General features: G+C 40.4%; 1 protein-coding gene across 1 annotated transcript in view; it reads right to left on the minus strand.

Moving 5' to 3' along the window:
* tmem132e (transmembrane protein 132E) overlaps nucleotides 1-13,888 on the minus strand; it is a 510,081-nt gene that overhangs the window by 173,846 nt on the left and 322,347 nt on the right. The window lies entirely within an intron of this gene.

Here is a 13,888-nt window from a genome sequence, read left to right on the forward strand (position 1 = left end):
TACTCTTCTGAATATATTTGGAACGGGTCAAACAAAGAAGCTTTTAAATTCAAATTAATTGGCCACCTACAATCTCAACAAATATTGGAGAACTGAACATCTTCGTGTTGAGCTGAGAGGACACGCAGAGGCCAGGGGAGAGTGGACATCCTGCAACTATAATCACACACTGCCGTTGACCTATGGAGCTGCCGATGCGTTGTTAGAGAGCCCCGGATCACTGTGGCTCTCAACATGGCCCCTGCCTTGTGTTTCTTTCCAAATGGAGCCTCGCGGGCACAGCCACTGCATGCATTTGTAGTGTATTGATGAAAGGATGCAAATGCCTTGTGGCAGCATGATCTGTGCCTCAATACGATCCGAGGCTGACGCAATCTATAGGGCTCTAGACAACAGGGTTTCCCATAGGGGATACTCTGTGTGAGGTAAACTGAGCCACATAGTATTATGCAGCAGCTGGAACAGAAGGGTTTCCTATATGGAGGAATAAAATGATTTACCGTGTTACATGATTAATCCAACTGTGTTCTCATTAGCTTTTAAGATTTGATTTATTCATTTAGCTGCAAATAGTTTATTTTATTCATCAGTGTGCGTGAGTTCATTCATATACATCATATTTATACGGAAATGAGTTTCCATCTGTGTAATTAAACCATTTATAACAAATTCATTTCTTCATTGTCTTTTTTTGTCATTTGTTTTATTGTTCTGTTGCTCGTTTCATATTCTCTTTAGCTCCACTTCACTCCCAAGTTAAATCCTTTTACTTTTGCTGATGCTACAACCTCATTTCCCCATGGCGATCAATACAGCTTCATCTTATCTATTTTTTATGGAGGATTGTGAACATTTTTATCTGAAATGATGACATCTCCTTAAATGACCAGGCGAAAAAAGCCACATGCAAAAAAAGAAAAAAAAGAGGAGAGCAGTGTAACTGATTAGAATTAGAGAAAATATATAAGTCGCAGCCATAAAAGTGAGAAAGTGTCTTGCATTACACTCAATTTACCTCCATTTTATACCATCATTTTGACAGATCTGTCAATGGCTTCGCCCCGAGGATAGCAAGGACAACGCTGATGCGTGCAATTCACAGAGACAAGATAGCTCTCACTTTCTTATTTGGCCAATCATTCTTGGGCTGATGCGAACTTCATGAGGAAGGACCCTCATTTCCAAGTCTCAGGTTTGTGACTCTTAATTTTGCCTTGCTCGCTGGAAGCCGACTTCTCCTGAGTTTTATTGTGATCACTGTTAGTCTAATTAATACTACATTATGCTGATTTGTAGGTTACAGTGAACACTAGCAGACTTTCATTGTATCTGACCAGATTCAGCAGCACAGCTCTAATTACAGTCCTCTGAGTATAATACAGCTCTGCTGAACATTGTAAGAGGATGCAGCACTGGACAAAGCTACTTCTTATTATGGTATATGTGCTCAGTCTGGCCATTAATTACCACTTATTTAATTTATAACATTATTCACAAGTGCTACACAAAAAGAAAGAATATATAAAGTGAACTCAGATATATAGAGATTTTTTTTTACCCCAGGGGTACAGACCATAGACTGTAAAAAGAATGGACGTAGCGTCCGTGACGTCACCCATTGGTTTTGAGGAGTCGTTTTTGTGACTCAAATATGGCGGCCTGTACAGCGCCATGTTGGATTGGCCGGCCGAGAACCCGCCCACTGGCCTCGAAGCAGCTGTCCACGGAGCTGCTCGGACCTGTCACTCAATGTTTCCGCGCCCTAATTGGCCAGAGTCTTAACCTTATAACAGTAAAACGGTAGAGTTAAAAAAAAATTCACCCCCCTCAGAGTGTGTGCGGGGGTAGAAACTATCGATTGAGACGAAAAAACGTTCTGACACCAGGCTTTTAACATGTTTACTGAGGATGTAAAGTCGGCGATTTTAACATGGGGGGTCTATGGGGAATGCTCCCTTCTGACACCAGCCCCCAGAGGAATCCGAGGGGATTGCAGTTTTTTGAACGCGGAAGTGAGCTTCACTTCTCAGACCGACAACTGCCCCCTTGGTACAGACACATTGTTTAAAGATAAATCTGGCATATATTTATTTTCAAATCCACAAATATATTGACTCAAGAATCAACATTTCAGATAACAACCAGAGAAAGTGTCAAATATGGAACCTGGGTTCATATTTCCATTATCTTAAAGGTAAAAATAATTTCCAGTAATTTTTGGAAACATTACACAAACAAGAGTAAAAAATAACACATATTGACTGGACTCTATTTTCAGCCACAGATTTGGCACATTAGTGTTTACAGCAGGAGCAGGAAAAATTATTTACTCGGAGTACAGTGCAGCTCTCAGGTTTATGGTTACCAAGGAGCACTGAAACAATGGGTTTCATTATAATTTACGGCTGTAATAGTTTAATTAGTGAGTAAATATGAATATAGTTTATGTTTCCACTTACTGAGACACAGGTGAAACAGTAAGAGCTGCATGTGTAGAACCCGATAATGTAATAAATCCCTGATAATGTAATAACCCCAATAATGTAATAAAAAAGTTCACTTGAGTGGATTGAAAATGTAATAAAACCTGATAATGTAATAACTTCCCAATAATGTAATAAAGTGCATTTCCCAATAATGTAATACACTCTTAACCAATAATGTAATAAAGTATTACATTATTACATTATCAGGTTAACCTTCCATTTCAAGGGACCTGATAATGTAATAATACTCCAATAATGTAATAATTTAACAGGAGATCACCCATTACTTGGTTTCAAGTGGTGTGTTCAAGGTTATAATTCTGTGTAAGCAACACAAGCTCCAGAGCGCCACCAACAGGTCAAAGTTGGACATGCATGAATGGTTAACTTTGACCCGTTCATCCGTTTTCACAAATGATGTATCACTGGAGCCCTCGGGCCAAGCCTAGGTAAACGCATCCTTAATGTCTTTTTCCGCCATATTGGATTTCCGCCATCTTTGATTTGGTCAAAAACCTTTAAAAGGCCTCTCTTGTCACAAATTTTGTCTAATCTTCTTGAAACGTCGCCCAGGTGATATTCAGACCATGACACACAAATGCATTCAGCATCTTCTTCAAATTCAAAGGCGCTTAGCCGTGACAGCCAATCAAACTTGACATTGAGGTCGCCAAACAGGAAGTAAGCCCATTTCTCAGCAAACCTTTAACATATCTCAACCAAACTTGGTATATAGACTCATGACATCGTCCTGGGGACACCCAAAACATCTGGTGACCTTTGACCTCTAGGGGGACACATATTCTGTCCAATCTTAAAGCAGAAGTAAGCGATCCGGATGTTTGGCTAACTTCGTTAATTAGCAGCCCCTGCCCTTGTCATGGATCTATTGGTCCTCGTCCCTATGTCACCACATTCACGCGCATACCTTGGCTGCACACACAGCCCTTCATGCCGTTCTCTCTCCTCATTGGATAAAGCTTGTGGGATACAAGGAAGTATACAAGACGTTTTCTCCTCGGCTTACAGCAGAGCAGAGTGACTGACAGACCCGTGTTTCGGACCAAACACTCTATGTAAGTGATTGCCGTCGGAAGATATAACTATTTAAAATTTATATTAACACAAATATTCCGGTCATTTTGGCTAACTTCTTGTCAGCCGATGGAGTTAGCAGTCCCCGCCCTCGCCCCTACGTCACCACATTCACGCGCATCCCTTGACTGCACACACAGAGAGGGGGGCGCTGTGTTTAAACTGCTTTCTCTTCACATGTGTGGATTTTAAACGTATTTACTTTTTATACTTATTATACTTTAAATGTCTGCTTATACTGTCAGACCTCCACATACAGTTTCTAAATCAAAACAGCAGAATTTTGCTGCCATTTTGAAAGTTGTTAAAATCACATTATCCATTTTCACATGTGAAACTTGTTTAAAGTGCTGACGTAGTTCTATCTTGTTGCCATGGCTACTCTGGCCTATAGAGGGTATGCGTTTACGTCACGTTGCCCTTGGCAACGCCCCGTTTGATCGGACTGAGTGGAAAAACAAACCTCCCTCAACGTGCTGGCGGATAGCGGTGGACTCATAAACTGGATAAAATATCGTATATCAAAACAAATTGATGTCGGAATCGACAACCAGCTCCCCAAAACCGTCAGCTCCACTGACACTTCCTGTAACACACAGTGTGACCGCGGTACCTGCAGAGTGACTGACAGGCTCACTGTTACTGTGCAGAGGGACGAGATTACAGCTGTTACTGTCGTCCTGACAGTGACTCCCGACGCTTAAACACGAGCTGCTTTTATTCTGAAAAACTCTGACCAGTCAAACTGTAGGATTCTGTTAGAGGACTAATTTATCTGTCTAAACATCAGAACTATGACACCTGAAACTGTAAACACAGCTGATCGATCGAAAAAAATGACCGCTCCAGTGAATTTACTTTCCGTCATTGAGAACAGGTTCTTGAATGTAACTCGGTCAAAGTGAGATGTATCCTCAAGATTTTTAGCAGCTCTGTTAGGTCATGCATGCTTTACATGCTGGCAAAGCTAGACATGTCAGACTTGTATGGGTTCGGAGAAAATTGCTTCGTTACTGCGTCGTTTTTAAACTTTGGCGGCTCTGCCACTCGTCTTTTTGCCACTCAGTGGACGTTCCACAGCGACTTCCGAGTACCGTGACGTCATGTGCATACCCTCTATAGTTGCTTGACCCCTTCATTGCTGCTTGCAGCTATATTACTATTATTGTCTTTAACAGTAGTAATATAGCTATATTGTCTATGGCAGCTTTTAGATCCAAATTGTAAAAGGGTAAGAAAGTAGACACATTTACCTGATGAAAGTATGATTATTCTTTGCACTAAGATTCATGTCTGATCTTTGAGTATCCTGGTGTTAAACTTAAACTCTTATTGACATTAATAATAATAATAATAATAATAATTTATTAGATTTGTAAAGCACTTTTCATCAAATAAATGATCTCAAAGTGCTAACAATGGACAATGTAAAAAAAATAAATTAATAAAACAAAAAAACTAAATCATTCATTCATTCATTCATTTATTCATACACATTCTCATTAAACCTGCTTAGACAAAAACCTGGTCTCAACCGGCCTTGCTGCCATCCACGGCCCCTTCATTATTGCTTACAGCTGTTCTATGTTTTTTGAATGGATTATTTTGTATTTCAAACTACAGTATATGTAACTGTATACTTTTGCCTAGTGGCTTTCAGAACATTTTCACATAATCAACAGCAATATTACACTGCATAGTACTGCTCAAACAGTGCAGTAACACTTTACTTTTTACTTAGAACATAGGTTGGCAGTGGCCGCCAAATGCAACAATTTTGTATTTGTTTAAAGCAGAAGTAAGCGATCCGGTTGTTTTGGCTAATGCTGCGTTCCAGGCAGGCTTTTGAAACCGTAAGTTACAGCTTCAAGTCACGACTTATGACTTTGTAGCGTTCCAGGCAACCCGCAACTCGTGTTTCTCCAACCTGATGCCTGTGAAAGTGCACTTTAATGGCCACTTGTGTTTTTCCGACCCGTGAACTCGCACCAGATCGAACTGGTACGACTTCACAGGTCGAAAAAACACGAGTTACGAGTTGCCTTGAACGCACCATAACTTCTTGTCAGCCGATGGAGTTAGCAGCCCCCGCCCTCGTCATGGATCTATTGGTCCTCGTCCCTACGTCACCACATTCACGCGAATCCCTTGGCTGCACACCATAGACTGTAAAATGCACACACAGCCCTTCATGCCGTTCTCTCTCCTCATTGGATAAAACTTGTAGGATACAAGAAAAGTTTTCTCCTCGGCTCAGAGCAGAGCAGAGGGACTGGGAGACCCATGTTTCGGTCCAAACACTCTATGTAAGTGATTTCTGTCGGAAGATATAACTATTTAAGACTTATATTAACACAAAAATATCGCTTACTTATGCTTTAATTTCAACATACAACAAAAGTAACCTATATCTAGAAAAGCCTGTAAAATAAAGTGCTGCCAACAGTGCTCTGAACTTGTTATATCATTACTGAATATTGATAATTATTATTATAAGAAATAACTTCACTAACCAAAGCTTCATTTGCGCTCCATGTTTTAGAAGATAGACTAATTGAAGTAAATATAGAATATAAAATAAATTTTAATTGGTTGTCACGGCTAAGCGCCTTTGAATATGAAGAAGATGCTGAATGCATTTGTGTGTCATGGTCTGAATATCACCTGGGCAACGTTTCAAGAAGATTAGACAAAATTTGTGACAAGAGAGGCCATTTAAAGGTTTTTGATCAAATCAAAGATGGCGGAAATCCAGTATGGCGGAAAAAGACATTAAGGATGCGTTTACCTCATAGACTGTAAAAAGAATGGACGTAGCGTCCGTGACGTCACCCATTGGTTTTGGTGAGTCTGTTTTGTGCCACTACTACGGGGGTTTGAACCGCGCCATGTTGGATTTGACTTTCCATATTTGGAGCGGTGCGGCCGTTAACCGGCCGAGAACCCGCCCACTGGCCTCGAAGCAGCGGTCTCCGGACCTGTCACTCAACGTTTACGCGCCCTAATTGGCCAGAATTTTAACCTAATAACAGTAAAACGGTAGAGTTTTTAAAAAATTCACCCCCCTCAGAGTGTGTGCGGGGGTAGAAACTATCGGTCGAGACCAAAAAACGTAATGGTACCAGGCTTTTAACATGTTTACTAAGGACGTAAAGTCGGCTATTTTAACATGGGGGTCTATGGAGAATGCTCCCTTCCGGTACCAGCCCCCAGAGGAAGCCGGGGGGATTGCAGTTTTTTGAACGCGGAAGTGAGCTTCACTTCTCAGACCGACAACTGCCTCCTTGGTTTACCTCGGCTTGGCCCGAGGGCTCCAGTGATACATCGTTTGTGAAAACGGATGAACGGGTCAAGGTTAACCATTCATGCATGTCCAACTTTGACCTGTTGGTGGCGCTCTGGAGCTTGTGTTGCTTACGCAGAATTATAACCTTGAACACACCACTTAAAACCAAGTAATGGGTGATCTCCTGTTAAATTATTACATTATTGGAGTATTATTACATTATCAGGTCCCTTGAAATGGAAGGCTAACCTGATAATGTAATAACCTCCCGTTAATGTAATACTTTATTACATTATTGGTTAAGGGTGTATTACATTATTGGGAAATGCACTTTATTACATTATTGGGAAGTTATTACATTATCAGGTTTTATTACATTTTCAATCCACTCAAGTGAAATTTTTTATTATATTATTGGGGTTATTACATTATCGGGGATTTATTACATTATCGGGTTCTACAGCATGTTCTGGTGTCTTGAAATGTGAGACAAACATTAAACCTATAATCAAATCTTATTTTAAATGTTTTGACCATCATTTCTGACACAACAAGTTCACTGCTGAGATGTGGGAACAAATCACAAACAATCACTACAATTAAGTGTGATGCAACATGAAATATGAGTCAAACAAGTGACACACAAACCAAAAGTTTTGCCAGTTTCATCACTACAGAGACAAAAAAAAAAAAACAAACCAAAACTTTCTTTAACTTTAAGACATCTACAGCAGCTTCAGAGAGTCTCACTGAGCAGCTTGCGACGTCCGCCTACAACATGGGAACAGCGTCAGTGACCAGTTTGAATCATTTTACAGGTTGTTACAGTAATTTGTTGCAAAGAACGATACGTTGGCCCTTCCTCCACCACCACACACCCATCTCCAAACACAAAGGCTCTTTCAAGGCTGTTTAATCATCTGGGAGAAAAACACAAGTCCATGAGAGGAGTGTGCTACGTGTGGCCTGCACGCTGTCAAACAGTTTCTCTGGAAAAGCTTTGATTTCTCTCTTTGTTACTCACACAATGCGGCTAAAGCTTCTAATCTGGTTGATTCAGAGGAGCTGCAAATTATAACAATTTAGTTTTCATAACTATATAATTAAAAGTAAAAAAAACAAAAAACTTTAAATGAACAAACAAGGCTGGTCGGATTCTTAATGTTTCAATGAGGTCACATACAGTAGCTGTTAATATTTTCAATATGAATGAACTGTAATTTATGGGTGATCAGCTAAACCTTCCAAAGCTTTTGTCTCTGAACACTATCTCATTGCTTTTTGTTTCTTTTTCCAGTGGCGAAATGAAAATGAGACCTCGTTTTGGCCCCAGGGAAGAAGCTGCGATGAGGAAATAAGCTTGGTTTGTAGACATACATGTTATTTGCCAAGAGGCTGTAGGCAGCATACTGTTTCCTCCCCACGTTTGATTTCCTCGCCTATGATCATTAAGTTCTACTGCCAGTGGACGTACCCTTGATCCCATCACCGCTATGCATTTCATTTAGTTTCATTTAATTTTTGTAACTTTTGTTTGTTCAAGAAAGCTATTAGCCAGGCTGAGTGATTTTAGCAACATCCCACTTTAATGGGAGCTGCCACAGTCACCTCCTCCTTATTGACCATTGCACGGTCGAGGTTTTGCCTCTTTGCTCGCGGCACCTTGACAGTGAGGAGGAAGCATTTGCCCCTACACACACACACACACACACACACACACAGAGGACATACAGTACAATGAAAGCTTCTAGCTTTGCTTTACCTTTCACCTGTGAGTCTTTTGATGGTGATAGTTGTACGTTGCTGCTATTGAAGAGGTCTCATGAAGGTGCGCAGTCAAGTATAAAAAGTCCAGTTGAAAATGTACATTTTCAACGCTTAAAGCGCTGTCATCATATTGACATTTACTGATGGCAGATCACGCAACTACTGCTTCACCAAATCCTAGTAAATTATGCAACAAACCTGTAATCATGTTTGATTCTTACATGTTATACTTTTAAATGTGTACTCGATTATATTTAGTTGGGCTCTACATAAAGGTTCAGTGTGTAATAATTGGCAAGGTTTATTAGCAAAAATCTGAATATACCCATGAATATATTTGTAAAATCGCTCAAAAATAAAATGTATTTGGTTTTAGTAGTCTTATAATTCTTCTTATATACATATAGCAAGGGTCTTGCTTTAGAGAGTGTCGCCATGTTGCGCCGCCATGTTTGTACAGCAGCCCGAATGGAAAATCCAGCCAGCCAGAGAGCACGTTTTGCAAGTTTCGCCTGCATAAATAAACCAATGAAGAATATTATAAAATGCTTCAGATCTTCACCTCATCGCTCCATGCTCCTGAAATACTCCCAGTCGTCCCAGTCATGGTAAACAAGTTTTTTTGTCCTCGGAGGCCACCGTTGCTTTGCCGACAGAAGGGGTGAGTGTGAGCAAGCGAATGAGCTCTGCAATCTAGAATCTGAACGCTGGATATCACGGTTTTACCCCATTAAAGCCTTGTTTAAATTTCTTATTTCTACCAAAGTCTTTCTAGGGGTGGGTCTGTGGGTCTGTTATAAACCCTTGTGATACATCATTGTGCTGCTGTTGAGTATGTCTATATATCAGTATTGTATCATCTAATAAAGTATGAATAAATCAATCAATGACGCACAATGTCGATCACTGCACTGAAACATGCAGTAGGACACAAGAGAAGATTTTACAACATGGTGTCATTTGCCCCTGAAACCCTCCGACTTCTTGTGTTCACCCATGTTGCTTAATGAAACACTAATTACAGCTCACCGCCTCCATGGTCTCACTAACATCACTTGGCTGGATGTGTGACTGATGATGAACCTGATCATTAAGTCAACAACATTTGATAATGAGGTCATTTACAGTTGACTCATGTATGTAAATTTGCTGCCATATGAACAGTGTCTTCATTCTGTTAGAGACTAGGCATGTGTGTCATAGATACGTGTGCGTTTTGCTATGTAAACAGTAGCATAACACCTCTGCAAGTCTCATTAAACTCCTTTGGGCTGTCTCTTAAATCTTTTAAGCTGCGTTGGCTGTACACAAGGTCTGCTGTATTTCGTTCTTGTCCAATCAGGGATCACAAGAAGTTAGACTAAGTTACAAATAAGGAGACACAATTTTGCATTTCAAATCTATAAAAAAAAACAAAAAAAAACGCATTACTACACTTTTTGCACCCACGCGTACACTCGGCTGAACATGTAAGATATTTTTACACAAAAAAGAGAGGAAAATTAATTTCTGTCTTTTATGTCGGCGTTGTGCTACAAAGGGATATTTCATTTTCTATCAGGACTGTGAGGATAAGTTGTCAATGACAAGGCTGCAAAGTATTGAAACAGAAGGCAGCTGACAAGGTCTTTCATTTGTTTACCTACAATATCCACTTAAGAGTTAGTGCATGATTACAGCTTTTACAGCACTTGGTTGAGCTTAGAGAAAGACAGCGGTCTTCAGTTAATAATAAAAGAGTCAGAAATGATGTTAAACACAGACATTATGGGTTTTCTCCATTTGTTTGTTTAGCAAGAATCATTATCATCATAGTCTCCCATGATGCAACAGTTACAATGACGATGACAAGGCATACACTTACAACTCATGTTAAAGAAAGAAAAATGTATCATCAGAGAAAATGAGACATAATTGAGGGGTTTTGCCTCGGGCTCTTTACTGTGTAAATGCTCAGTGTGACCACAGCCTCACACAACATGTCGGATTCTCTAAAACTAGCTTTTATCTTCCTTCACAGGGACAGACAGCGAGGGGAATTTCAATAGCCAACGAGATGATATTAATAGATCAGAAATCAGAAAAACAAAGGATCAGTGGCCTCAGTTTCACGTGGCCATGCTCCTGGTCCATGTTGTGATAGCAGCCTCTGCATCTTTTCCTTCTTTTGCGACTGTTTACAAGCATGAATGAACCAAATCCCCTGGCGATGACATGACTTCACCTCCTGACTTCAGTAAAAACAGAAAAAGAAAAATATTTTCTACCTCCTTATCGTCTGAACTCAGATCTGATCCTAAATTCCTCTGGATAACATCATCTACTCAGTGAGCTGAGACAGGGCAGACAAACTGCTCCGACTGTTCCAGCAAAAGGTTAGACCGACACCTCTTGTACCACCAGGGTAAAATAATTTGGCATGACATCATACACCCTCAATGATCCTGTCGAGAGGCCACGGCTAAACCAGCGCTCCCCTTTCCCCCTTGTGGGACCCACAACACATTCTGGTTTCACAGCTTATCCACTGCTTGTGATGAAAAAAAAAAAACAGCAACAGCAGTCTTTGGTCTATGTGGTGGGGGTCTATTGTACAGCCCTTCACAGTGTCATGGCCACCACACAGCCAGCGTGGGGCTCTCTGTGTGTGCAATGCCTCCACGCTCTCTATGGGAAAGAGAAGGGGAAAAAAAAGAAGAGACATCTTTGTTTCAGATTTCCTTCTTATCACTGTCACACAAACACATGGGTTTTAGTTGTTTTTGTTCCCATGGTGACAGGTTGCACAACTCACTGCCAAATCACCATAACAACAAGCTAAAAAAAAAAGAAAAAGCACTTGCTTGTGGATAAGTAGGGGCTTAAGAGCGCGAGGTCTTGATTTCTGCATAGTTACCCTGTGTTTTTCACCAGATTAAAGAGAGAGAAATTCTTTCAGCTCACACTTCTAGTCACTGAGACTGAATAAACTGGAGTGATCATCAGAAATCTCCCCATGTAAACTTGTGTAGCTATCCACCCCATGTGGAGTTCAACAGCCGCAGACCACCCGTCTTCATTCAGTGTCACTAACAACCAGTGCCCGTATCTGAGCTGGATCACTGCTATGAAATGTTGGGTGACAACTTGTAAAAAGTCGGCTAAATTTGATGAAAATGTTCCGCTCTGCTTTTTTGGGGGACTTAAATCCCCTGCATGGGCCAAACTCTCTAAACATCCACATTACTCTGGAAATTGCTGCAAGTGTCAAATTTCCTGCGCTGAACTCTGCCAGTAAGCTGTCAGACAACTTGACATTACTGGCCTTAATAATGTCTAAACCATAGAATCACTCCCTGAGGATATTTTTTTCCTACAAGATATTTCTCCACATTACTGTATAAACCAGTATCTCTCTATTACATTATTGCCTGCATTTCTAGAAACTGACATCTGCACATAACCCACTAATATTAAGATTAATTCGCATCAAGGTATTACTTCTCAGTATAAACTGCCTACTTAGTGAAGATGGTCGATTGTGGGTGTTTCAACTTTTTTTTTTTTTGCTTTTGGAGATTTTTTTCTAAAAGTTTCTTTTGCTAGAGGAAGACATCAGCTGCACTGTCATCTGTCAAAACCGAGGGGATGATACTGTGTGGATCCACAATACAGACAGAGGGTGAAGCAAAGGTGTCCACAGGACAGAGGCATTGATTTGTGAGGGATCAGAGGAGAGGACAGAGTTTTGGTTCAGCAAATCAACAGCACCGATCTTTCATGGGGACTGTTTCTTCAGTAGAAAGCGCTTCCAATGAGAAGTGATGGTTTGTGGATAATCCACAGTAAGAGAAGGTGCTCACTCAGTAAGACATGGATACTTTTTTCCAATATAGTATTTCAGAATGCAGCTTTGACCTCTTAACATGTACAGAGGAGTGTCTGCACTCCACTGCTGCTGGCACTCTATCAACTGTTTATCATGAGGCGGCTTAAGATCAGGGCGCTGAGGTTTTCGAGGAGCCTGTCCTCCAGTGAAAGATAGGTCGTCTGTGCGATCAGCTCATTACGACCCACAGTTGGGTTTTCATTCTTTACTGGAGGCCACTGATAGTGTAATTATGATGGGAGCGCAGGGGGAAGTCAGGTGACGTTGTGTACAGAGATAACCTCCGGAGCTGGAGGGACAGGGCTTAAAGACAGGAGGCCACTGTCCACTCCACAGCCTTAACTACGTTCTTATTATGGTACCCATGGTGATAAGGATCCTCTCACCATGACCTTTTCCTAAATCTTACCTAAGCGTGACTGACCACATGTAATCATGACAACGAAGATCTAGCTGTGCGCTTCTGCAAGTTGTATTATTGCCTCTACTCCCGTGGTTCGTATCCGAGGGTAGTGACCTATATGGAGACGTGTTGCATCAGCATGAGACTAAGCCAAGCTTCAGTCATACATTAAAGGATTTGATCTGAATGAGACACACTGAAGCGAGAGGAGTATATTATTATTCTAATAATTGTTACCATTATTTCTAAATAACGTTGAATTCATCTTAACTGAGCTTGCTCTGTGCAGCTTCTCATTTCTGTCTTAAGGCTTAAAGGAGCATTCATTGAAGACAAAACTGATTTATTATGTGCATAATATCACACACTCTCCAAATCTGTTAAGAGCTTTGAATTCATCTGTTGTGACTAGGGCTGCAGCTATCGAATATTTTAGTAATCGAGTACTCTACTGAAAATTACATCGATTAATCGAGTAATCGGATAAAACGTATTTTTGCTTGGTTAAAGAGCAATTATGAATACACAAGAGAAAATAACATATTTCACTCAATAATGAATGACCAATTGGTTTCCTTTTGTAGAATCAACTGTTTTTATTTCTTAAATTCACAAGCAAGTATTTTCTGGTCTTGAAACATTACTAAAGAGGCGACTGCTGCTAACATAAATAAGAATAAATAAAACACAAATAAAAATAAATTAAATTAAATTACTTTCAAGATATCAAAAATAAATAAAATTAAATTACTTTCAAGATATCAAAAATGTTTTCTGTGGAGATGCTGCAACATGGAAGACGTGCTGCTGTATATGCAAGGGCCGTGTTACAACTAGAGTGCCTATCTTTTTGTCGCCTTTTTCTCCCTCAGTCAAACACCCACGTCCGCCCCCCCGTTAAGGTTTCTACCTAATCAACGGTCTCACCGCAACAGATGGTTCACGTCATGATAACTTAAGTATTTTGGCCATTCAAACTTCCA

This window comes from Trachurus japonicus, chromosome 14 (genome assembly GCF_045865225.1).
Source record: "Trachurus japonicus isolate A0001 chromosome 14, Traja_1.0".
NCBI classification, from domain to species: domain Eukaryota; kingdom Metazoa; phylum Chordata; class Actinopteri; order Carangiformes; family Carangidae; genus Trachurus; species Trachurus japonicus.